The following is a 23,348-nucleotide window of genomic DNA, read 5'->3' as shown; positions in this document are numbered from 1 at the left end:
AAATATAAAACAAAATAAAATGTCTATGCCCTCTTAAAACTAAATGGTGGGCAGTGCAGGCTTTGGAATGGCAGTCCCTGGAGTTCAAGCACAAGCTCACCAGTCACCAACGCCATGAGTTCAGCCAAGTTCACCCTCAAAGCCTCACTTTCACAGGCAAAATACAGAGCTGCTTGCTGAGGATTGAAGGAGGTGATGCGGTCCTCAGCACATTGCCCTGCATGTAGGAAGCACGTGATAAATAATGCTTTTATTAATGTCATAAAAACACCAAGAGTACATGGGAAACTTAGGAACAGATGCCTATCTGAACCTGAAGCAGGAAGATCTGCAGCGGGAGCCTCCCAGAAAGCTGCTCTAAACTCCCCAACCCACAAAAACAGTTTGGCAGAGCAAGAGTGGGCTGTGACCTCTCCACTCCCTTTCCTGCACCTCCCTTGCTGAGGTACTTGAGCCACCTTGGCTCAGCCTGCCTGCATCCCAGGATGGATGAGCAGCCCACCTCCCCGGGCTGTGACCTTGCTGCTGCCTTGGGCTACACTCTACTTCCTTGTCCAGAGACCAACATGGAGAAAGCCCACCATGGTGCCCACGAGTTCCTTAAATTCCTAAGCACAGTGGAGGAAGGTGAGTGTGAAGAAGGCTTGGTAACACATGAACACATCTGCCCTTGATGGTGGACTGTCATCATCCGTGCCAAACCCTGACACTTGGACCCTTTAAAAGATAAAAAGAAAAAGTAAATGTACAGGGCAACTGATAAAAGAGAAAAAGAACAGCAAAATAAAATTGCAAAGAGAAAGCAACACAGTTAAAGAGAGAAATGAAGAGATAAACCCACTTAAAGTAGCAGAATTCAGAAATTTTGTTTGTGGGATTTTAATCATGGCAAAAAAACCCTGATAATGAAGAAAGATAAGTGAATTAGTAAAAAGGAAGGCTCCAAGTCCAGCACAGAAGAGGACACAGATTTACAAAACACTGGAAATGAAGACAGAGCTGATCAGAGGGGCACCACATTTGCAAAGGTGGAGAGTCATAAGAAAACACCCTGAATCAGGACTAGATCTCCTCCTGCTCACGGTCTGGGTAGATGCTCCACACCTAGACCTGATCAAGTCTCTGCTGTGAGCAGCATGAGGTCGGGGCCTGGGCTGATCTCAAAGATGTTGCGAAGTCCCTCAGAAAGTGCATGGCCCGCTACAACCATCCATGGCTGTCAGGTGAGCGAGCAAGGGAGGAGGGAGGGAGGGAACGGAGAGGGAAGTCGGGATGAGGCCAGTGTTTCCATCCTGTTCAGGAAAATGCCAGAAAATATAAATGAACCAATAACCCTGAAGGAAACAGCACCAAAGAATAAGTGAACTAAGCTTATTTCCATCATATAATAAAGCATGAAGCAGCAAGTGATAGAGTGAAGGTCACATACACTCACGAGGAAAGATTTCTAAGCTTTATTATTAAAGAGAAGGCAAGATTCACAGTACACATTCAGAATTATCCAATTTCATTAAAAATAATGTGCAGAGAAAATGCTTCATATTTCTGAAGTGCTTATGTATGCTTTCAGAGACAAAGAAAAAAAACTTGTTTGTGTCTGCTGAGAAATGGGAAACGAAGCATGAGATAATCAGAAGAGAATTTGCTCTATCTATATTTTTAAACTTCTATAAGGAAAGTATATTCATATATAGCTTGTAGTAAAAAATAATTTAAAATATGAAATGAACTAATTTCATAAGATAAGGCAAATCCAGGCATTTTTATGAGCAGGTAATTTCAAATCTCAAAAAGAGATCATTCTTTTGTTATTTAAATTATTTTATCACATAGAAATTTGGAAAATTTCCCAGTTCATTTCATTATACATGACCCTGATAGCAAAGAAAAAAAATTAAAAGCACAAAAAATAAAACTAGATAATAATTTTAGCTTAGAATAAATATTTTTAAATTTCAATGAGTATTCCACAATAAAATTTCTTTATAATCTATCAGAATATCTAAAATAACAAGAAATGACCAAAATGTTTTATTCTAGAAAAATATAGTAACTTGTTAGTATTACTTGTCATAGTAAGTCCAAGAAAAACAAATTATATGATTATTGCCATAAATGCTTAAAAGTCATTTAGCCAGATTCAACATTGATTCCTTATTTTTAAGGATTATTTATTCAATAATAGGAAAGTATTGCTAAGAATGTGTTAAAATAAGATGAATATGGAGTTATCTCAAACTACCTGCCCTTCCTTTTGTATACAGCAGGAGAAAGCAGAGCTCTCTCTCTCTGCACTCTTCACAAAGCCGTCCATAGTGGATTCCAGCTGGCTCTGCCACTGGACTCCATCCTGACTCTGCAGAGTGCAGACCCTTGGTCCAGGGCCACTTCTGCCAGTCTCCCCACTTAGAACTGCCACCCAGGGCTAACACCCAGCTGTAAGCCAGGTGGGCTCACTGCGGCTCCCTCCTGCTCAGTCACAGAACTTGGGGAAGCGCATTGTTGGCTTATTATAAGGGATATTCTGAAGAATGCTGATGGGCAGCCAGAAGGGAGAGATAAGCCCAGGGTGGGTAAGGGGCGCCCAGCACCCATGGCCTCTCTGGGGGCACCACCCCAACACTTCCCCACACTCCTCACCCTGGAAGCTCTCCCAGGTTTTGATGGAGGTTTCGCCATGTAGACATCATCCATCATTAACTCAACCTCAGCCCTGCCCAAAGGATGGAGTGGAGCCGGGATTTCCTATTTTCTAATCCTGGCTTGGTCTCCCGGTGATCAGGCCCTACCCAGGAGCTTCCGAGGGGTCACCTTATGCGACCAAAAGATGTTCCTGCAACCTTGGAAGCTCCAAGGGGCTTGGGAGCTCTGTGTCACACATCAGAGTCAAAGACCAAATATTAGGACTAAAGATGCCAGTTCCCCTTTGGCTTAGGAAATCTCTGGGGCTTTAGTTTGGCATTTCTGTGGCAGGAGGAGAGACAAAGACCAAAATATACACTTATTATAAATCACACTATTAAAGCAGAGGGGCTCATTTTCACTATTTCTGAAGTCAATGCAAACCTTTTAAATATAAAGAATTTCTACCATAATGATTCTTGAGTTGTGGTCTCATTCTGTTCCCCAGTTTGACCTTGAACTCCTGGACTACATGATCCTCATGCTTTAGCCTCCTGAGTCCCTGGAATTATGGCACGTGCTACCACACTTGGCTTTGTTGTGATTTTTTTGTGGGTGATGTGATTTTTACCTTAGAGAATAAATAAAATGTATTAGAAGCAATTGATTTAATGTTCCTAATTTTAATGATTGTAAACCTAGTGACTTTACTCTAGGCCAATATCATCCAAATAAAATGTAAGAGCCCCAAAGAGTCTATTTGCACTTACACAAGATTCCTAGGAACTAAAATGTTCTGAACTGGGCAAAATCTGCCTAAAAGTAACTGCATATTATGAAAATCATGAAAATGATTGGAAAAAGAAGGCTTCTTGTGTTTCCAGACGGGACATCTCGCTCTGGACCATGTCACACTTCCCTTGCTTGTTACCTCTACGATTCTGCACCATTTCAATAGAAATCACAAGTAGATGGTTCAACTTGACAAAAATTTTTGAAAATTATTTTAAAAATAATGTGTAAGAATATTACAGAAAAAATAAATAGTAATAAAGTCACCCATAAAATAGAAATGACCTGTCAACCGGGTCAGTCACGAAGACGGCACAAGTGTCTCATATGCACACAAGTGGAGCAGGGAAAGGGGCACAGAGCACTGGAATGGAAAAGGTTAAGAAACAAATCAAGTACTCGCCACTACTTACACTGCGACACTGGGGTTTCACGTAAGCAGGAAAAGACGACTTAGTGTTTTAATTGTGGGAAGCCAGGGGGATGAGGCCGAGCCCCCTTCTCAGCCTATAGCAACACCCATCATTGGTGGACTAAAGGCTGAGATAAGAGCTGGCCAGACTACCTTGCAGGAAGCACTCCCACCCACAGCGTGCAGAGGGAGAAGAGTGCTGTGCAGAGTACCAGACCAAAGGCAAGCGCACCACTGGACCAGGCGAAAGCCCAGAGGCCCGCACCTGTGAGCACCAGGAACAGGAAGTGAAGATGGCAGGGAACACTGAAGCCACGGAGGACCTGGGCTCCGTTCCCCAGCACAGAGTTCACCAAATCCACTTAGAGGCCAGGATGGAAGAGAAAGGCATGCGAAGCCAAGGCACAGGGAGGGGGCGCAAGGCTCAGGACAGCTTCAGTCTCAAGGCCGCCAGAGAACTGCCCACTGCAGCAGGAGCATAGAGACCCAGTTGCCACGCAGAGGGCTTCAGGCTTTTAATAAGGCAGGTGGGTTTCGTTTCTCATCTGCTAATGAAGACAATAATAAAAGAACAGAATAGGGAGGAAGAGCATGAGAAGAAGATCACTATTAAACAGGGACGAGAGGGGGGAGGGAAAGAGAGAGAGAAGGGGAAATTGCATGGTAAAGGAAGGAGACCCTTCCTTTACAAAATTACATATAAGAGGAAGTGAGGGGAAAGGGGAAAAAAAACAAGAGAGAAATGAATTACAGTAGATGGGGCAGAGAGAGAAGATGGGAGGGGAGGGGAGGGGAGGGGAGGGGAGGGGGGATAGTAGAGGATAGGAAGGGCAGCAGAATACAACATACACTAGTATGGCAGTATGTAAAAAAGTGGATGTGAAACCGATTTGAATCTGCAATATGTATACGGGGCAAAAATGGGAGTTCATAATCTGCTTGAATCAAATGTATAAAATATGATATGTCAAGAGCTTTGTAATGTTTTGACAACCAATAATAAAAATAAATAAATAAACAAAAACAAAAAAAGAAAAGCAAAGGGAGATCAATAGAATAAGAAAAGGAGAGGGGAGGGAGGAGAGGATGGGAGAGATTGGTGAAATTATATTGTTACATCATGTGAATGTACTTATATACAACAACAAATCCTAACACTATGTACAAATATAATACACCAATAAAAAAATGTGTGTGGGGGGAAATTCTACCTTCTTCAGGGAAGGCTATCTAATCCTCTCATTCTAGGTCAATTCCCTGGTTACATCCCATACTGTAATCATAATTTTAAATTATGATTTTTAATGAATAACTATGTGGTTTCTAGTGTGTGCAAATATTTATCACTCTACCAACTCTTTCAGGTCTCTATGTGCAACTAGGACAGCTTTGTTGACTGCTATTAATGATACATGCATAGTTTGGAGATAGTGTAGTTTTGGCTCCAGATCTCCACAATAATATGAATATCACAATAAAGCAAGTGACATGAAAAAAATAAATAAATAAAAGACAAATAACAGCCACTTAAAAAAGAAAACAAAAACTAATAACTCAGTTGATGCACTTGTTCATCCATTTCCGATTTACAAGAAAACCTGGAGTGTTAAAATAGTTCTGTAATATACAGAGTCCAAAGTAAGAAAACTTCCTGTGAAATAAGGAAAAACGATATAGTCACTCTCACAATTACACAGATTCTTTCAAAAGTGTGACCAAATGCAGTAAATCATGAAATGAAAAGAAAAAAAAATGAGACCTTTACTTTAAACAAATTTTTTTAAGAAGGCAAACATCACAACAAAATAAAGTGCTAATAAAACACTTCAATTTGGGATAATTTTGCCTCTCTTTATGATTAAAATGATAAAACCTACATAACACCTTAAAAGGAGCTACTCAAAGACACTTAGAAATCTGCTCACGATGGACAAACACCAGGGGAGAATCCATACTATTTTTTTGAATGCAGCCAAACCGTGTGAGAATGTTACCTGTGGCATCTGGTCCTGGTGAGCCTCCTGCACCATTCACAGCAGCAGACCTGGCCAGGGCCTTTCTCCCTGATGGTGCCGGGGGCCGGAAGTCAGGACTGTCAGGGAACATCCTGGGAGCCAGGGTCCTGCAGAAGGAGCGGGTCAAGAACACGGAGCATGAACTACACCCGGATAGTTGCTTGCAGGTTAAGCTGTGCACTGGTGTGTGGTGTTCTGTTTGGAAAGTAGCACTGCACAGGTGAGGCCTGGCTGTTCTCCTCTGCTTAGGGAGCACACTCCCCAGACAAACTCAGACAGCAGACAGCAAGAAGTTAAGGCCTCAAGAGCCTGAACGGCCAGAGACAGAGCCCCAGATTGCCAGAGCTGCAGGAAGATGGGAAAAATCCCGGGAAATAGAAAACCCCAAAGAAGCTGAGCTACTAATCTGAACATAATCTCAGCCTGGATCTTTGATGGATTGATAAATTATTCAGTCACAGGTTAAGTACCAAATATATAAAGAGCTATGACAGGTTGGTTTGCAATGAAATATAAATATTAGCAAGCGTAATTTACAAAAGTAGACTACCCAACAGCAGCGGGAATACCCCAAACAGCAGAGCTCTCAGCAGCTGCAGAACATTAAAAAGCCAGCCTCGTAATTTGAGGCTGAGCAAGTTTACTGTGAGTTAGAACAAAAATAAATGCTGAGGACACAGCCAACTCCAGATCTCCACACGAAGGCATCTGTAACATCCAATTTAAAACCCAAGTTTTATACATGCAAATAATCAGGGAAGTATGCCGAACACACAGAAAAAAAAGAAGTCAGTAAAAGTGACCTAGATGTTGGATTTAATAAACAAGGATTTCAAAGCAATTCTTGTACATAAAATTAAAGAATAAAAGGATAAATGGCCTGAATAACTGAAGGCATAGGAAATCTCAACTGAGAAATCAAAACTATAAAAATGGAAATTCTGGAACAGAAAACTATGATAACTAAATTTTTTTAAATTCACCATAAGGATTCAACAGCACCTTGGTTGGTGATGTTTCCAAAAAAAAAAAAAAAAGAAGTAGTTAACTTGCTAGTAGATTAAAAGAAATTCATGAACCTGATGAACCTGAAGAATGCTAGGAAAAAGAGTGCCTCAGAGACGGTGCCAAGCAGTCCTTAACACACAGCACCACAGTCCCTTTGCAAAGGGAGGAAATGGGCAGGAAAAACACCATGTGAAGAAACATTGGCAGGAGTGTCCCAAAGTCGGTGGAGAATATTAACCTACAGACCCCAAAATGTCAGTGCACCCCAAGAAGCTAAGCACAAGCCTCTGCAGGTGGCACCAGGAGAACAGTGACGCTGAGAGAGGAAATGCTTGTCACACACAAGGAGACAATGACATGGTGACAGCCGACCTCACTAGAAACCCAAGGTGCTGTTTTGTCACAGGCTGGTAGAAGAGCATTGTGTGTTGTTAGCAAAACTGTGCTTCTCAAGTGCAGGTGACACGAGGACCCCTTCAGACCCCTTCAGATTGCTGAGAGCCCCGTCCCCGGGTTCACGTGAGGACCTGCTGGAGGGAGGAGCACAGGGCCCAGAGACTTTCTTATCTTCTCTAAAGGACACAGGACTGAGCAGGAATCACCACCCTGGACGGGTCATCACATACACAGGTGGACCCTACATGACATCGCGACGAAGCGGGGAATGCAGGTGGGTCTTGCCAGGTTTCTACATTTGACCTCAGTGGTCCAGAGCCAACTCCAGGTGGACCACGGCCGGTTAAAGATGTATGTTCTGATCTGAGAGCTTGCCCCTACCACCAACGCAACAAGATACAGCTCGGGAAGCAGCAGACGATTCCAATGGAAATTCAAAAGTTCTTCATTCACACAAAATACGGCCAATTTTTTTTAAAGGAGAGATAAACAGAGGAGACAGAAAAATGGCATGGTGGCAGACCAAATAAACTGTCCATCACTGTACTGAACGTAAATGAACTAAACATTTCAACCAAAAGGCACACCTCGGCTTTCTGGAGGGAGGGGAGCAGGAACCAACTAATTGATATTTATAAAAGTTGAGCTTTAAATGCAAAGACTCAAAGAGATTGGGAGTGAAAGCACAGGAGAGGGACAGCACGGGAGAGACATAGCACGTAACCAGGAAGCCCAACAAGCTGCAGTCACTGTGGAGGTACTGGTGGACGTGGTGTTACCAGTGACACAGAGGTGTTGCACAAGGTGACAGAGCTGACAGACCAGGAGAAACAGTTATAACAACACCTCAAAATGCCCTTGTCCAAACCTGAGAGAACAGCTAGGAGAAATGAATTCACAATCAAAACTGGAGGCTTCCACCTAAAAATGATATATAGAGGATCTGACATCGGTACTAAAACACATCCTTTTTATATAGGCTTACCCCAGCGAGTACAGAACACGTTTTCCCCATGTGTAACGCAGGTGGAAGGACCTCAGAGTAAAACACATCTTTAGTGCCAGGTGTGGTGGCGCACACCTGTGATCCCAGCAGCTTGGGAGGTTGAGGCAGGAGGATCTCAAGGTCAAAGCCAACCTCAGCAATTTAATGAGGTCGTAAACAACTCAGCAAGACCTTGTCTCTAAATAAAATATTAAAAGGGCTGGAGATGTGACTCAGTGGTTGAGTACCCCTGGTTCAATCCCTGGTACCAAAAAAAAAAAGTCTTTATCAACTTCAAAAGGTTGAAATCATAGAGAAGGGCTGGGGATGTGGCTCAAGCGGTAGCACGCTCGCCTGGCATGCGTGCGGCCCGGGTTCAATCCTCAGCACCACATACAAACAAAGATGTTGTGTCCGCAGAAAACTAAAAAATAAATAAATAAATATTAAAAAAAAAAAAAAGAAATCATAGAGAAAACACTGACCTCAGCAGAACCAGGCTGGACGTCTGCAGCATTGAAGCATCTTTACATCCAGACGTCGCCACTAAACAAAAATCATTCACAAACAAAAGAAGAAATTACAAATCAGTTGAGAAGAAAAATTTTGAATGAAATGAAAATTAAAAATTTGAGGAGGCAGCTAAGGAAGTGCTTAAAAGAAAGCTCAGAGCTTTAAATGTCAGTATCAGAAAACAAGGAAAGATTAAAATTTAATGACACAACTTTCTACCTGAGGTTGGCAGGAACGAAGAGCTATGTGTGGAGAGAGGGAAAACAAGGATGAGAGTGGAGATCAATGGAATCAAACATGGAAAAATGAAGGGACGTTGGCTCTGTGAAAAGTTGTGTTAAATTGAAAACCTGCCCAAGGGGACAAAACAGACTGGCCACAGCCGACAAGCAACGGGGTAAAATCTCAGGCTGGACAGAGGCTGAAGTGACAGTGAGGGCACGACTAACACAGTGTCCCAGTAGTGAACCTGTCCTGAGACTGAGAGACACAAACCCCCGGCTGACACAGGAACACACAGAGAAAGTGCAGAGGACGGCAGGGAGCAGCCCAGGGAAGGCCGCGGGCCACGCCACTGTGCAGGCAGGGGAGGGTCTGTTCCCTGCTGGGCCATGCAGCCGCCCAGGCCACCACAAGGACACTGCGTCCTCAGGACCGCCCATGATGGATGGTAACCAGGACAGTGTGGGATCCCACATAAGGATGGACACAGACCAGAGCCCAGAGCCCAGAGCCCAGAGAGGCACCCAGGCGCCTGCCCTCCCCTGGTTTTTGACAAAGGGGCCACTGCTACTCACTGGAAAAAGGGACCTAAGTCCCTCAGGTGGCGTTGGATGACAACATGGAAGAGAGTGAGATACACTAAAAGTATCCTGACATGTTTCATAGACCTAAAAAACAGGAGGTAAAATAATTTCCATAAGGAAACCTAGAAAAACATCTTTGCCATCTGGTGGTGGTGGTGACAGATTTCTCAGAAAAGACAGAAATACATAGTGTTTGTAACAAGACATGAAGCATGCAGCCATGAAGCCGTGCCATCCCTGTGCAAATGTGAAGGTATGCAGTTCACACCCAGATGCCCAGCTCACACTCCAGGTTGCCCAGCTCACATGCTAGGATGCCCAGCTCACACTCCAGGATGCCTAGCTCACACCCCAGGATGTCCAGCTCACACCCAGATGCCCAGCTCACACCCCAGGTGCCCAGCTCACACCCAGATGCCCAGCTCACACCCCAGGATGCCCAGCTCACACCCCAGGTGCCCAGCTCACACCCCAGGATGCCCAGCTCACACCCCAGGATGCCCAGCTCACACTCCAGGATGCCCAGCTCACTCCCAGATGCCCAGCTCACACCCCAGGTGCCCAGCTCACACCCCAGAATGTCCAGTTCACACCCAGGTTCCCAGCCTATACCCCAGGTACTTCACTCACACTCCAGTGCCCAGCTTACACCCCAGGTGCTCAGCTCATACCCAGGTGCCCAGATTCCATCCCAGGACGCCCAGCTCACACCCCAGGATGCCCAGCTCACACCCCAGGGTGCCCAGCTCACACCCCAAGTACTTCACTCACACTTCAGTGCCCAGTTCACACCCCAGGTGCCCAGCTCACCTCCCTCAGGTAGCAGACTTGGGATTCCAGCCCAGGATGTGTGGCTCCCAGCCTCTTCTAACTGCCAGGTGCTTCCTCAAGTCAAAGCCACCAACACCAAGTGCAGGCAGAATCCACATGATTTTTCTTTAACCATAAAATCATTCTAATGACTGGGAGAAAAACAGACAATAATGACAAGATAATATTCAATAAGAACCCAGCCCTGTGTAGTTCTAAAATATAGTCTAAGAATACCAAAACTAAAAAGTGTCATATCCCAAATTAACCCTAATCTGCTGACTTATCCTCCAGTGGGTGCTGATATAGAAGCAGCCCGAACACGGGGTGAGGAGAGCAGCCGGGCGAGGAAACACGGGCAATGGATGCTGGGCGAGGCGCTCCTGGGGCAGAGGGAGGGAGTGGCATTTCATCCTCGTTGCTTACGAGCCCAGAGCACAGGGTCTTTCCACCATGAGCCTTGAAAGAGAACACGCAAGAAACCCTGTCTCCACCCAGCGAGCAGGGCAGAGCCTTTGTCACAGGGAACAGGGAGGCACCTGCTGTCGCGCAGGTGAGAGGATGGTGAGACCTGCTCCCGGACGGGCAGACCCCACAGGCCCCTGCACAGCCAACGCCTATCTACGAATAAGAAGTTCCCAGACACACAAGCCCCCCAGGCCAGGGCCTGTCCAGTGTCCTGCCAGCAGAACACCCCCTTAGACACAGAGTGACCCCCTTCTGGGAGAGACAGGCTTGCCTTCAACTTGATCCCCACCCACACGGGGGTAGGATAGGGAGAGCAAGAGGCGAGAGGTCCGAGCAGAGCAGGGAGGGATGGGAGCACACTGGAAAGGCTCTGCCTACCACTCTGGCCCACAGCAGGGAGGGTGGGCTGGGCTTGCTGGGAGGGGCAGCCTGGCACAGTCCTTGGAAAGTAAAGAGAACTCTGTTGGGAGCCCCCAGGAGCACTGGGGCTGGGGTCCGTCCTTTGGCTCTAGGCCTCGCCCGGAAGCCAGTAGTCACATGGACAAGGACTCTATTGCCACAATAGCCTGACACCAGCCAATGTGCTGGGCATGTGGTCTGGTGGCCGAACTCCTCACTGTCCCGGCCCAGGGGAGGCCTCCCCCCTGATAGGGCCTCACCACAGATATCTGCACCTTGCTGAGCTGGAAAGTGGCATTGGTGACTTCATAAGCCACACGCCCGTGGTGGGGAGCTGGGACTCCCGCTGAGGCCCTGGACCCCAGGTGCACACCTCCTGTTTCCAGGCCTCGCCCTGCCAGCATGCCAGGGCAGACAGACAGACAAGACACGAGACACACAAGACAAGATCTCTCCTGGGAAAGCCAGGACAGCATGAGTGCGTGGCCCTGGAGAGTGGCTCAGTAACACACACACATCCTGGGACAGTGGCTCTGGTGAGTGTGACAGCAACGTGTGACAATCCTTCTGATGACCTGCAAAAAATTCCAGAATCACATCCTGCACACAGGAAGGGAGGGAAGGGAAACGCCCAGCGTCAGCAGTTCTCACCTCGAATGGGGGCGTTGTTGTAAATTCCACCAATTGTCCTCTATTCTCTGTATTTTTCTTTTTGCAGTGAGATATGCTGTTCTTTGTAGGAAAGCCTACGTTCCTCCTGTAATTACAAGTGCATTGTTGCTGTACCCGCCTTTCCCTCACCGTGGAAATGAGTTTAGAGTGGCCGTGGGGCATCCAGACATGAACATCCAGGTGTCCAGGCCTTGGCAGCTGGCCTGCCAGGTGCAGGGACCTCCCTTCTCTGTCCAGCACCTGCCAAGGGGTGGGGAAGGCTGTCCTCGAGAAGGCTGGGCTGAGGCTGTAGGAGAGGCAATGGGGAGCGAGAGGAGCGGTGGTGGAAGGAGGAGCCTGAGGCGAGAGCAGGCCCAGCGCAGCACCCAGGACCAGCTGGCTGATGACAGAGACATCACCATGCCACTTGTCCCTTCGCCCCTGCAGACCGTGTCTTATCTGCTGTTCTGCTAAGGGTTCTAGGCCTAAATCATGGCAAAAGGGCAGAATGTCTAATGGGAAGCCTCGTCTTCCACACCGTGTTGAGTGCTGGGCAGACGACTGGCCAGTGTGGGCACCAGGAGGGCCAGCCAGGGGGCTGTGGCTTCCCACCTTCCTCAGGATCTCAGAGCAAGGTGAGATTAGGGGTGGTCAGAGGCCTTGCCGGGCAAGCAGCTCAAGACTCATGGGGTGACTCTCTTGCCCTTGTTAGATGTGAGAAATCTCACCAGGGAGGAGACCCAGGGGTTTGGGAGCTGGGGTGGCAGCCAAAGCCTGAAGATTTGGGGAGGCCTCTCCCAAATTTGTGTTCCCCCTGCCTAGAATCATGCCACAGTGAAGACCAAAAAGAGTTATCCCTTTACTAAGGCTGTCCCGAGTGTCCACCACCTTCAAAAAGCAAATCTCCCAACACACAAATTCACAAAGGAGAGCCCTGAGGTGACAGCCACCTGCAAGGGCTGGCCAGAGCTGGCACCAGCCTGCAAGGGCTGGCCAGAGCTCCCCTACTGGTGCCCAAGCGAGGATGACACGCAGGTGCAGGTGCCAGGGTGTCTCCAGTCAGGACTGAGTGTCACCCCCTCCACCGCCGTGAGAGGGCGAGGCATTGCTGGGCCACATCTCAGCACTCTGCTGGCAGCTGAGACAGGGCGGACATGAGGAAATGGAGCAGCAGGCAGCATCGGAGGTGCTTGTGACTGGAGGAAGAGCATCTGTGACACCCAAGGCCACTGCTCCAATGGGACCTTCTTCTAGGGGAACCATGGTGGCTGCCCACATGTACCTGGGACTCTAGTACTGGCCCTCGGCCTGTGCTGAGGGTCTGATGAGCAAATGGACCCATGAAGAATGACAAGGCACAGGGGTTCTGTTCCTGGAGCAGGACGAGCCCAGGGCCCAGTCCCCGAGGAACCCATGGCCTCTTCTGTGAGTCTACATGTGCCTGCCATTCACTCTGAGTCCCCACTTCAGAGCATGGCCTGGGAACGGAGGTGGCTCCTGCTGGGTCTCTCCAGCCACAGTCCCAGGGCAGTTTCACTCCAGCCACCAGGTGAGAGCCACACGGCTCTCCTGACCTCACCTGGTGCCCAGGGTGCTGGTCAGGGATGTGGAGATGGGTGGGCCCTATCATTGCTAGGCCACACTGGGGTCCTGTAGCCAAGGACCTGCAAAGCTTGGTGCCTGAAAGCCGTTGACCAGGGCTGCTTTTCTGCAGGGCATGGAGGGCCTCAGGGGCTCACAGTGGGCTGTCTGTCTGTCTGCACATCACAGAACATGACCCAAGCACAGGGGGGACACCTGTACTGCAGCCTGGGTTAGGGGGGTCAGGGGTAAAGTGCCCTTCCCTCTCTCTGTGCTCATTGGCGACTTGCTCTTACTGGAGCTCACTGGTGTGGCTGAGCTGTCTCTAGCCGGTGTGCCCAGCCACAGGGCCTCCCATGCAGGAAGGCACATGCTGCTTTTCCAGGGATGTCCTCTGTGCTCCCCGGAAATGCAAGCAAATGGTCCAGGGGGAAGCGGCCTTTAGTAACTTCCCCCAGCAGGGTGGTCCCTTCCCACCCCTGACCACCAGAACACGAGGGGACACCCCCTAAGCAAGAACACAGCTCCAGGGATGGGGGCAGTCCTGAAGGGTGCCCCTGGCAGAAACTGGGCCACTGTGGGCAACAGCCCAAGGGTCCTGGGGCACAGGCTGCAAAGGGCTCAAGCCCCACAGACCTCTGGCTTGGCCTGTGAACACGCAGCTCTGAGGACAAGCCCTTCCAGCAGCGTGGGCTCCACCTCCCCCTTCTTGTGCGTCCTGACCTGCTGGGTGCTGCCCTGCTCAGTCCTCCACACCTGACCTCAGACTCTCCCTGCTTCCCCCCGGGGACGCCCACAACACCCGCACCTTCCCCCAGAGCCCTGCACTCCTTGGGATGGCTCTTCCCCCTGAGGACAGCCAGCAGGAGGCGGCTGTACTGCTGGACCCCATGACCCCATGTGGAGCACCCTGCTGGTTGGGCTTGTCCCCACCTGCCCTTAGTGTGTCTGGCCCCCGTTCCTCACACCATTTCCCCAAAAACTCACCACCATCCTTTCTTCCCAAGTTGGACCAGAATGTGAACAAGAAACCCAAATTTGCAGAACCAGATCTCACATTAGGTCGCGGGCTCACCCAGCCCGTCTCCGGAGCAGCTGCAGCCTCTCTGGTGACATCTCCGGCACTTCTAGACCCGCTGCTCTTGGCTACATCCTCTTGGACATAAATTGGCCTCTGTCCCCAGGGCCCCAGAGTCATGTTCCCAGGCAGTTCAGACCCATCGCGGGGCGGCTGGGAGTTCCTGGCTTCTCTTAGGGTGACTTTGGACACAACCTCCTGGTACCTGCTGTTGGCACTCACCTGCACCCTGTGCCCCTGCTGGACCCCCACGCTCTCAGCCATACCCTCATGCACTCGCCCGCCCCCCAAGGAAGCCCATGTGCACGCCTCGCTGTGTGTGTTTAAGGCTAACTGACAGGGCTGGCCCCTCCAGCACGTCTTCCTGACACTTCCAGCGGCCGTGAAGTTCTCTCATCATCCAGCACGGACCTTCCCTTTCATTGAACACAACTTGCTATTATTTTTAATTTGTCTTCCATGTTGGCAGTGGGCCGAGTCAGGGATGAAATGTTGGACAAGACAAACCTGGGCTCCTGTTCCAGGGAATTTGCAGCCCAGAAAAGAAGGCAGATATTAACTATGTAATTACACGTGTGATTATTTAGCCATAATTGTGATGAGTGCAAAAATGGATGATGTCCTCCCTGTTCTTCGCTGAATAACCTCATTTACAAGGACGTCTCCTCCTCAGCTACTTCTGAGCTTGCCTCTCTGTGCTTACACCGTGGATTCCCTTGGCCATTTGCACCCAGGTCTTCCCCGAGGAACCAGCGGGCCTGTTGGCTCCCAGCAGCTCTGGGGTCAGAGAGCCTGAAGGAAGGTCTGGAAAGCGCCCCCCACAGGTGTTCTCAGTGCTGCAGGACGCAAAGGGCCAGGCGAGATAGGACGCATGTCGTGCTGCTGGGTAGCTGGGAAGAGTGGGCTTCACGTGCGACAACCTGCGGCCGGGCTTCTCCCCTCCAGTGCCAAGTCATCCCCACCCGCAGCCCCTGGCCAGGGCCTCCACCCCTCATCCCCGGGCAGATCACAGAGGAGCCTGATGCCTGGCCACACTCAGCCTCCTGCCCCTGGCCACTCTCATCCGGCCCCGCGTCCCTCCTCCAGTACCTGCTGGTGGCACTCCACTGCGCTCTGTGCCCCCCACCCATGCCCTGTACTCTACTTCTCAGGGACAAAGGCCACATCTGTTCAGGTGACACTCAAGGCTCTTTAGGGGGTTATAGAGAAACTGGGTGGGAGAGAGGGGCTGGGTGTTGCTGAAGAGCCCTGTGTATCTGCTGAATTTTGCATCTTGAATTCAGTTTCTCGGAATGAATAGTTTGACAAAGAGCACAGATATGTGTGGGCCCTTCCAAAATTCTGCCAAAGGTGAACTCAGGCTCAGGGACCCGAGGAAGGGGGCCACTGGGAGTACTGAGTCCTCCAGGGAGTCCTTCCCAACTCGGAGCCTCTCTTCCCACGCAGCCTCAGGCTGCAGCCCGAGGACAGCAGCAGGACACCCGGTGCTCCGCCTGCGCTGAGCCTGGCTTCCCTGCCCCTGCCCTGAGCCTGTCTGGGGAGAAGCTGCCCGGGCAGCTCATCTCTGGAGTCATCGTGAAGCCAAAGAGATGGGACTCCTGGGCCACCAGGAAGCACCAGGACGAAGCTGTGGGGCTTCAGAATTTTCTGGCACCTTGGGTGAAGGAGACTCTACCAGGAAAAGCCCACTAGACCCTTCCTCACGACACAAGCAGGTTCCAGCCCTGACCACTGGGTGAGAAGGCTGGAGGACCACTGCCCTACGCAGCGAACCAGGGTCCCAGCACCTGCCCCTCCCGGGACCAAGAGTGTAAGAGTGTGTCCTCTCCCTCTCCCTCCCCCTCCCCCTCCCCCTCCTTCCCTCCCCCTCTCCCTTCCCTCCCTCCCTCTCTCTCTCTCTTCTCTCCCTCTCCCTCTCCCTCTCTCTTTATCCCCCTCCCTCCCCGTCCCTCCTCCTCCCCAACCCCCTTCAGTAAATGCTTATTAATATTGTTAAATATTTGGAAAAATAATAATATATGGAAAAAGAGAACTTGAAAGAACACCTCATGAGTGGGTAGGTGCCCTGGCGAAGGGGACTTGAGAGCTGTCCTGCTACTTGTGTGGACATGAGAAGAGGAGATGGTGCCACCTGTGAGCAGGAACCAGCCAGGGCCTTGCCTTTGCCCTTCCCAGGCCCAGAGCATGAGCATGTTCCTAAGCCATGCAGCTGGTGGGACTTCACCAGAGCAGCCTGCGTAGACGTTGACAGTCCCCCACATGCTGGCAGAGTCACCAGGAGGCCACTCAGCTGCCAGCAGCTTGGGGACCACCTCACCTGAAGAAAACAGCCCCTCCTGGTCATGTCTCCTTCCTGGCATAACAAAGGGAATAGCCCCAAGTCCCCATCTCGGGACTACTCTGCTCTTCCTGCAGAGGTGCTGGGTCCCTGTTGGCAGCCTCACAGCTCAGCTGCCTTGGCCCAGCCTGAGGCCAGCCTCCCTGGAGTCTGCACATCGACCTCCATCTGTGTGGACACAGGGGCGTGTGAGTTCCTGCCGCCTAGAAAAGCCAGTGAAGACAAAAACTTCTCAGCTCCGGTGAAGCCTCCCTGACCCATTCCCTTCCTTGTCTTTCTAATGAATTTTGAGTTGATGCTTTGTGTTTGGTTTTAATATCTTAACTACATATAGCTTCAAACCTGCAAACAACAGTCTGTGGGTTTTTATAAAATGCACACAAATGACATTTCTTCCGACCACTGTGTTTTCTGTTCACACTGGTATGCGGTCTGGCTATCAGGCCTCTGGTGGTGCGCTGTTGACTGGTTCAGTCATTCTAACTGCCATACGTTTGTACCATAGATGGCCCCAGCATAGATGCTGACTGCTGTCTGAGGACGAGTGAGTTGTCCCCATGGTGATTCAGTACCCACAAGACTGCCATCAGCTGTGCTGGGCATGTCTTCCTAGGCCTCCACATGCTTAGGAGCAGAGCTGCCAGGAACGCCCTCTCGCTCCACTGTCCATGCCACACTCCGCTGAAAGCGGTTTGGCTATTTGTAACCCATCAGCAGTGTCCTGCCCCGCCACACCCTCATCAGCTCTTGGTTTCCTCAACTAGAATGGCATCTCGTGGCTACTGGCTCAAGGCTGCAGGATTAGCATTAATGAGTTTAGTGGTATTTATGAAGGGAAGAGAGAAAATGCAGGTATCTAATCCACATGTTTTACCAGGACTCTTCCTCTCTGGTTTCTAGAAGGAGTTACTACTAACATCTTCTTCTGAGCAGCGACCTGGCTGCATCCTCAGGTCCTTGTACGGTGTTTCTATTAGTGTTGATCTTGTTGACCAATCCCTGCTGAGGGCCCACAGCCCACTGGGCTTCATTCTGGATGCCCAGGATAAAAGTTTGTAAATGCCTTATAATTTCCATGAATTAGAGCTTAGTGTCCAATCATCTGCGCAACTTTCATTTATTGTCCTAGGAACAGAGAACAAGCTGTGTATAATATCAATTCTTTGGAATATGTGTAAGTCTCTTATTTCCTAGTTTCTGAGTGATGAGTGAAAGTTGTACTAGCAATCAAATTTCTCACTTTGGGTGTCTATTTTACCAAAATCTTATAAGTGTTTGCCTGATGGTCAGGTTCTTAGGAAGAGGTCCCCTCCATGCTCTGGTGACTCGAGGGAGACTTGAGACTCTTCCTCACAATCTCCTCACTGTTTGCCCTCTGCATTTTAAGTCTATGCTGTTTAAGTGCATATGATTTCATCATTATTACATCTCTTCATTGGTTTCTTCTTGTATTATAGCTCCTCAAAATTAAAAATATAATGAGGTTCAAATCAAAGGGCTAAATGGACTATTAAAGAGAATTTTCAAAGAATTTCAAACATTGTTTGACAATGTCTCACTGGTTTATGTATTCAGAGGCGGGTCACTGTCTCTGCCCTGTGCCGGGCGCTGCTGGGTTTGGGATGCATGTATGGACACCACTCGTGTGGTTCTCTCCTGCAAAGCATCAGATAGACGTACACCCCCCACCCCAAATACCCCAGCCTCATGTTTAACATTAAAGAAGAAGATCAAGGGGAACGGTGAGAAGAATGATTGACACGTGGGGGTCAGGACATTATTCCACGGAAGTGAAAAACAGGCTCCAACCTGAAGAACACGCAGAGTTCAGCCAGGCCGAGTGCGGGGGAAAGAGACGAACGGAGTCTAGATGGTGAACAGTGGAGAAGACCATCTGGAGGAAATGTGATTATGCGTATGGGATACAGAACATTCCACTGAAGAAGCCCAGGATTAATGGGGGACTCAGGCTACTCAAGGTCATTGTGTCAGGATTAAATGAATTTCTCTATCTCCATCATATAAATATAGAACACAAATACTTCAAAATAATATTTATAACATCAAAAATAGTCAGGTCCATTGACTTCAAATAAACAACAAAATATTTATGAGACGCTGGTGGAGGAATATGAGTAAGCCTTAAATCAACGGAAACGTGAAGGTGAGAATCCTCCCCAAACGTCTCTACTGACGCAGTGCATGCCCATCCAAACCTTGACCTGAGGAGTCACACGCTAATACAAAGCGCAGGTAGGAGGGCAGAGTCCACTGCTGAGACTCAAGGACATGAAGAAAGAGCTGAAGGCTTCCCAGATTGGAAGTCTTATTAGTAAGCAATCATAGTCCAGGGAGCCTGGGTTGTAGAATAAAGAGCCCAACAGACCCACGGGTTATGAACCCTTGAATTACAACACAGTGCAGGGGCCTGAGGCTGCCTCGTGTGTATGGTGGGGGATTTATTCCAGGGGTGCTCTACCACTGAGCTACATCCCTGGACATTTTTATTTCTGTATTGAGTCAGGGCCTTCCTAAGTTGCTGAGGCTGGCCTTGAACTTACCATCCTCCTGTCTTAGCCTCCAGGCCACTGGGATGACAGGCATGGTCACCGCACCCAGCTGACTTGGCTCTTACACAGCTTGTGCTGGGGCGATGGGGTACCTATGTGGAGCAGCCTAGGCTGGACCGGCACCCCCCTACAACACCCAGACCTCAGTCTCTGGGAATTTGAGACGTGAATACAAAAAGAAGAGCAAATAAAAGTATTATTAGAAATACAGGAAATATTTTCAAGCATTTGGGTAGGAGAAGATTTCATAAACAGACTTAAAAATCTCACCATAACGAGAAACACTGATGAACTTGATGCTACTGAAATCAACAGCAGCTATTGCATCTAAAATCACTACTAATTAAGAGAAAAGGCAATCTGAGAAGAGACTTTTGCAGTGCCTACGGTGACTGGAGGGAGGATAGTGTGTGTGCAGAGGGTTCCTGTGAGTCATCAAGGAAAGTCCTAAAAAATGCATAGGACCCGAGCAGGCACTCCACACCAGGGAGTGACCACCATCACTGGACAAGTGGGGCCACCTCACTGGGAGCCAGGGATCGGCTCACTACAGACCAATAGTGTGATCAAAACTAAAAATACCAACAATGCCCAGCGCGAGTGAGGATGCAGAGCAGCTGGCTCTCCGTCATTGCTGAGGAAACACAGATGGCCCGAGCTGCCCAACAGAACTCTGTGGACCTGAGTGAGGCAGAGAGGCCCGTGCTCCGTGAGCCGGCAGACATACAGAGACGTGTGCCCTGAAGAAGGCGCACCTGCACGTCCAACCCAGACGCACCGCAGGATGCGAGTAGCGCTATTGGCAATTCCCCAACCTGTAAGCCACGGCGTCTATCATAAACCCTGCGACTGTGTGTCCTTCCACAATATTCTACTGTCTCACAATAAAAACGGACAAACTACAGCTGCACACAGCAGAGATAAGTCTCAAAAACATCATTTTGAGCAAGACACCAGACCCAAGTGAACACCCATCGTTCCACTGAAATGGCCTTCAGAGCAGGCCCGACTGACCTCTGTTGACCAGATGCAAGTCTGAATGGTAAATCTGTAAAGAAAACCAGGGCAGGAGGAGAGCAAAGCTCAAGACAGTGGCCCAGGGGGGCTGGGGATGTGGCTCAAGCGGTAGCGCGCTCGCCTGGCATGCATGCGGCCCGGGTTCGATCCTCAGCACCACATACAAACAAAGATGTTGTGTCCGCCGAAAACTAAAAAATAAATATTAAAATTCTTTCTCTCTCCCCCCCCCCCACTCTCTCCTTTAAAATAAATAAATAAATAAAAGAGAGTGGCCCGGGGCACGGGTGCAGCAGGGACTTGGGACCTGGGCAGAGTCCCAGCCTGAGCCCAGGTGGAGGTGATGGCAGGATCGCCTTACTCATTTCCCAATGAAGGAGAGCAGCTGCCACCCTGTGTCAGTACGTCCTTCAAGTTTAAAGAAAGAAAAGAGCACAGAAAGGAGAACATCGAGCTCAGAGGCAGGAAGGACCTGTGTGCTGGAGACCAGAGCAGGGGACAGGGTGGTGGGCACACCCAGCCAGGGCTAAGGGCGCCTGGGCTGAGGGAGCCAGGGCTGAGGGCGCCAGGGCTGAGGGAGCCAGGGCTGAGGGCACCAGGGCTGAGGGCGCCAGGGCAGAGAGCACTGGTGCCCAGCAAGGAAGCAGAGGGTGGAGCGTGGAGACCCAGGCTTTTGAGAGCCAGCTCCCTCCTTTCATAGCTCAGGGAGAATAGAATAGATTTTCAATACTCTGAGATATTCAACCATAAAGATATTAAGGACATATTCTGGTTGGAGTGTAGCTCAGTGGTAGAGCTGAGCTCTGTAGCATATACGAGGTCTTGGGTTCAAACCCAGCCCTGAAAATAGATACACATACATATGCACAAATGTGTGTGCACGTGTGTGTGTGTTTCTGTGTGTGTGTGTATGTTCTAAAAGCACAGTAGTTAAAGCCATTCGAACTCATTCAAGGAACATGTCATCATTTGGTGGCCACCATATGCAAGCACTGTTGTGGTACTGGGATGAAGCCTGGGGCTTATCTTCAGAGAGCAGAAGGATGATCAGTGATAAATACAAAATCCCATGAAAGGCAGGAGAGTCCCAAGTGTGGCTAATGCTGTGAGGAAAGTCAAGCAAGGTGGAGAGAACAGGGCTGTCCTGGCTGGGCAGCCCGGGAGGCTTTCCAGAGGAGCAGCTGTGCAGACTGAGACCTGGACGGCCTCACAGCACACACCACGACGCAAAAAGCAGGCAGCCCAGGACCCAGATCCAGGAGCTCACGATGTGGGAGACTCTCAAGCCTGACAGGCGTGGCTTTTCAAAGTATGTGGCAGACAGGCCACTGGTTAGGAGAGCTGGGGACATCCCCTGGCAATTGGACAAACAAAGAAGATTTTCTTGAGCATCACACAATCTAAACCACTTGGGGTAAAGATTCTAGTGCACAAAAGAGCTTCCGGAAGGTGCTGGAGTTCCACGGTTCCAGAGAGAGAAGGTCCCCCCAGGGCAGAGACTCACCCCAGAGGGTGTGATGAGGTGGTCAAGGCAGCAGCCAGCCCCAGGCCCAGTACGCAACTGCAGATGGCTCACTGAGTTTAATGAAGGAAGTCTTCCAAAACCGGAGAGGAGAAACTCGGAGGAGGAAGAAGTAACCAAGGGGAGCCCACCAGTGGAGAGGCAGTGGGGGAGCAGAAATAAAATCAACATGAGTCTTAGCAGGGTGCTTCTCCCTCTGCCAAAAATCTCACAGTGTCTTGATGTCTGTTGTCGGTTAAGTTACGGGGATCAAAGATGGGGGCAGGGGACGTTCTGGAGATCAGGGAAACATTCGGCTTCCCTCAAGTTTGGGCAGTGGTCAGCTTTCTGGCACTACCATGATATCTGAAGAACCAGCTTGTAGAGAAAGGTCTGCTGAGCTCCGTTTCAGAGGCCCCTCCCAGGTCAGGGGCCCTGCTGCTCTGGGCCCACGGCGAGGAGGCACAGCATGGTGTGGGAGTGGGGGCAACAGGAATCCCCACTTCATGCCAGGAAGAGGGGACCAGGCCCCAGGTCCCCTTCAAGGCCATGTCCCTAGAAACCAAAGTCCTCCCACCAGACCCCACTTCTTAGAGGTCCTGCTACCTCCCAATGGCCCTGGCTATCTCCCAATGGGGACCAAGCCTTAGTACATGTAGGCTTCAAACTACAGCAGGCTGCAAACAGCACTGTCAGGAGTATGAAGGTCTTTTTTTTTTTTCCTTTCTTTCTTTTTTTTTTTTTTTTGGTACCAGGGATTGAACCCAGAGGCACTTTACCACTGAGCTCTGTCCCTATCCACCTTTTTAATATATTTTTTTTAATTTTGAGACAGGGGCCACCATGCCTGCTGAGCGTACACCAGTCTTGCCTGGGTGGCATCCAACAGCATGGTAGGGGAGTCTGGGGAGGGCCTGCGAGGGAACCTGGGAAGCTCTGTCCCTGGGGTAAGGCTTGGACCTGCAAGTGCCCCAGGAGTTGGCACAACAAGAAGCAAATGGTTTTATTTGTAGTTTTTTAAGTCACACTGTGTTTTAGATCCAGTTATTTAAAAAGAAATGTTGCTTCTGAGATCTGAAATTTGGGCCAGAGCCCACGCCTCTCCTGCTAAAAGCAGCCCTCCAGACACACCTGTGTGTGTGTGGCATTGATTTTCCAGGGCCGTCCATGGCCTTGCTGAGGACTCTCCCCCTGTGCTGGTATTTCCACTCTGATGTTCTGACAGGCAGATCAACAGGTGTCTCACTGGGCACTGCTTCTATCAAGAGCAATAAACTGCAGGCACATTCCTGGCTAATGAAACCGCCTCCCAGCCCGGCCCCAGATTGAGATTCCAGTCAGCGCTCAGCCGAGCGTCTGCAGGGCAGCTGGGCCGGGCTGCAGGCC

General features: G+C 49.6%; 2 long non-coding RNA genes across 2 annotated transcripts in view; both read right to left on the bottom strand.

Annotated features, from left to right (window-relative positions):
* Positions 1–255: 255 nt before the first annotated feature.
* Positions 256–11,174, bottom strand: LOC125612755. Its single transcript, XR_007343231.1, has 5 exons — positions 10,360–11,174; positions 9,541–9,633; positions 8,716–8,776; positions 5,821–5,948; positions 256–717 (listed from the first exon to the last, which is right to left on the bottom strand). It is a non-coding gene; the product is annotated as an uncharacterized LOC125612755 (long non-coding RNA).
* Positions 11,175–11,237: 63 nt separating this feature from the next.
* Positions 11,238–23,348, bottom strand: part of LOC125612739 — a 58,475-nt gene continuing 46,364 nt past the window's right edge. Inside the window, exons 3-4 of the long non-coding RNA XR_007343216.1 lie at positions 11,878–11,983; positions 11,238–11,801 (exon numbers count right to left, since the gene is read on the bottom strand). This is a non-coding gene — a long non-coding RNA (uncharacterized LOC125612739). The remainder of the gene's footprint in view (positions 11,802–11,877; positions 11,984–23,348) is intronic.

The sequence above is a fragment of the Marmota marmota genome, unplaced genomic scaffold, assembly GCF_001458135.2.
Source record: "Marmota marmota marmota unplaced genomic scaffold, marMar, whole genome shotgun sequence".
Lineage (NCBI taxonomy): Eukaryota > Metazoa > Chordata > Mammalia > Rodentia > Sciuridae > Marmota > Marmota marmota.
The sequence above is the reverse complement of the archived record's forward strand: the minus strand, read 5'-3'. Positions and strand labels throughout refer to the sequence as shown.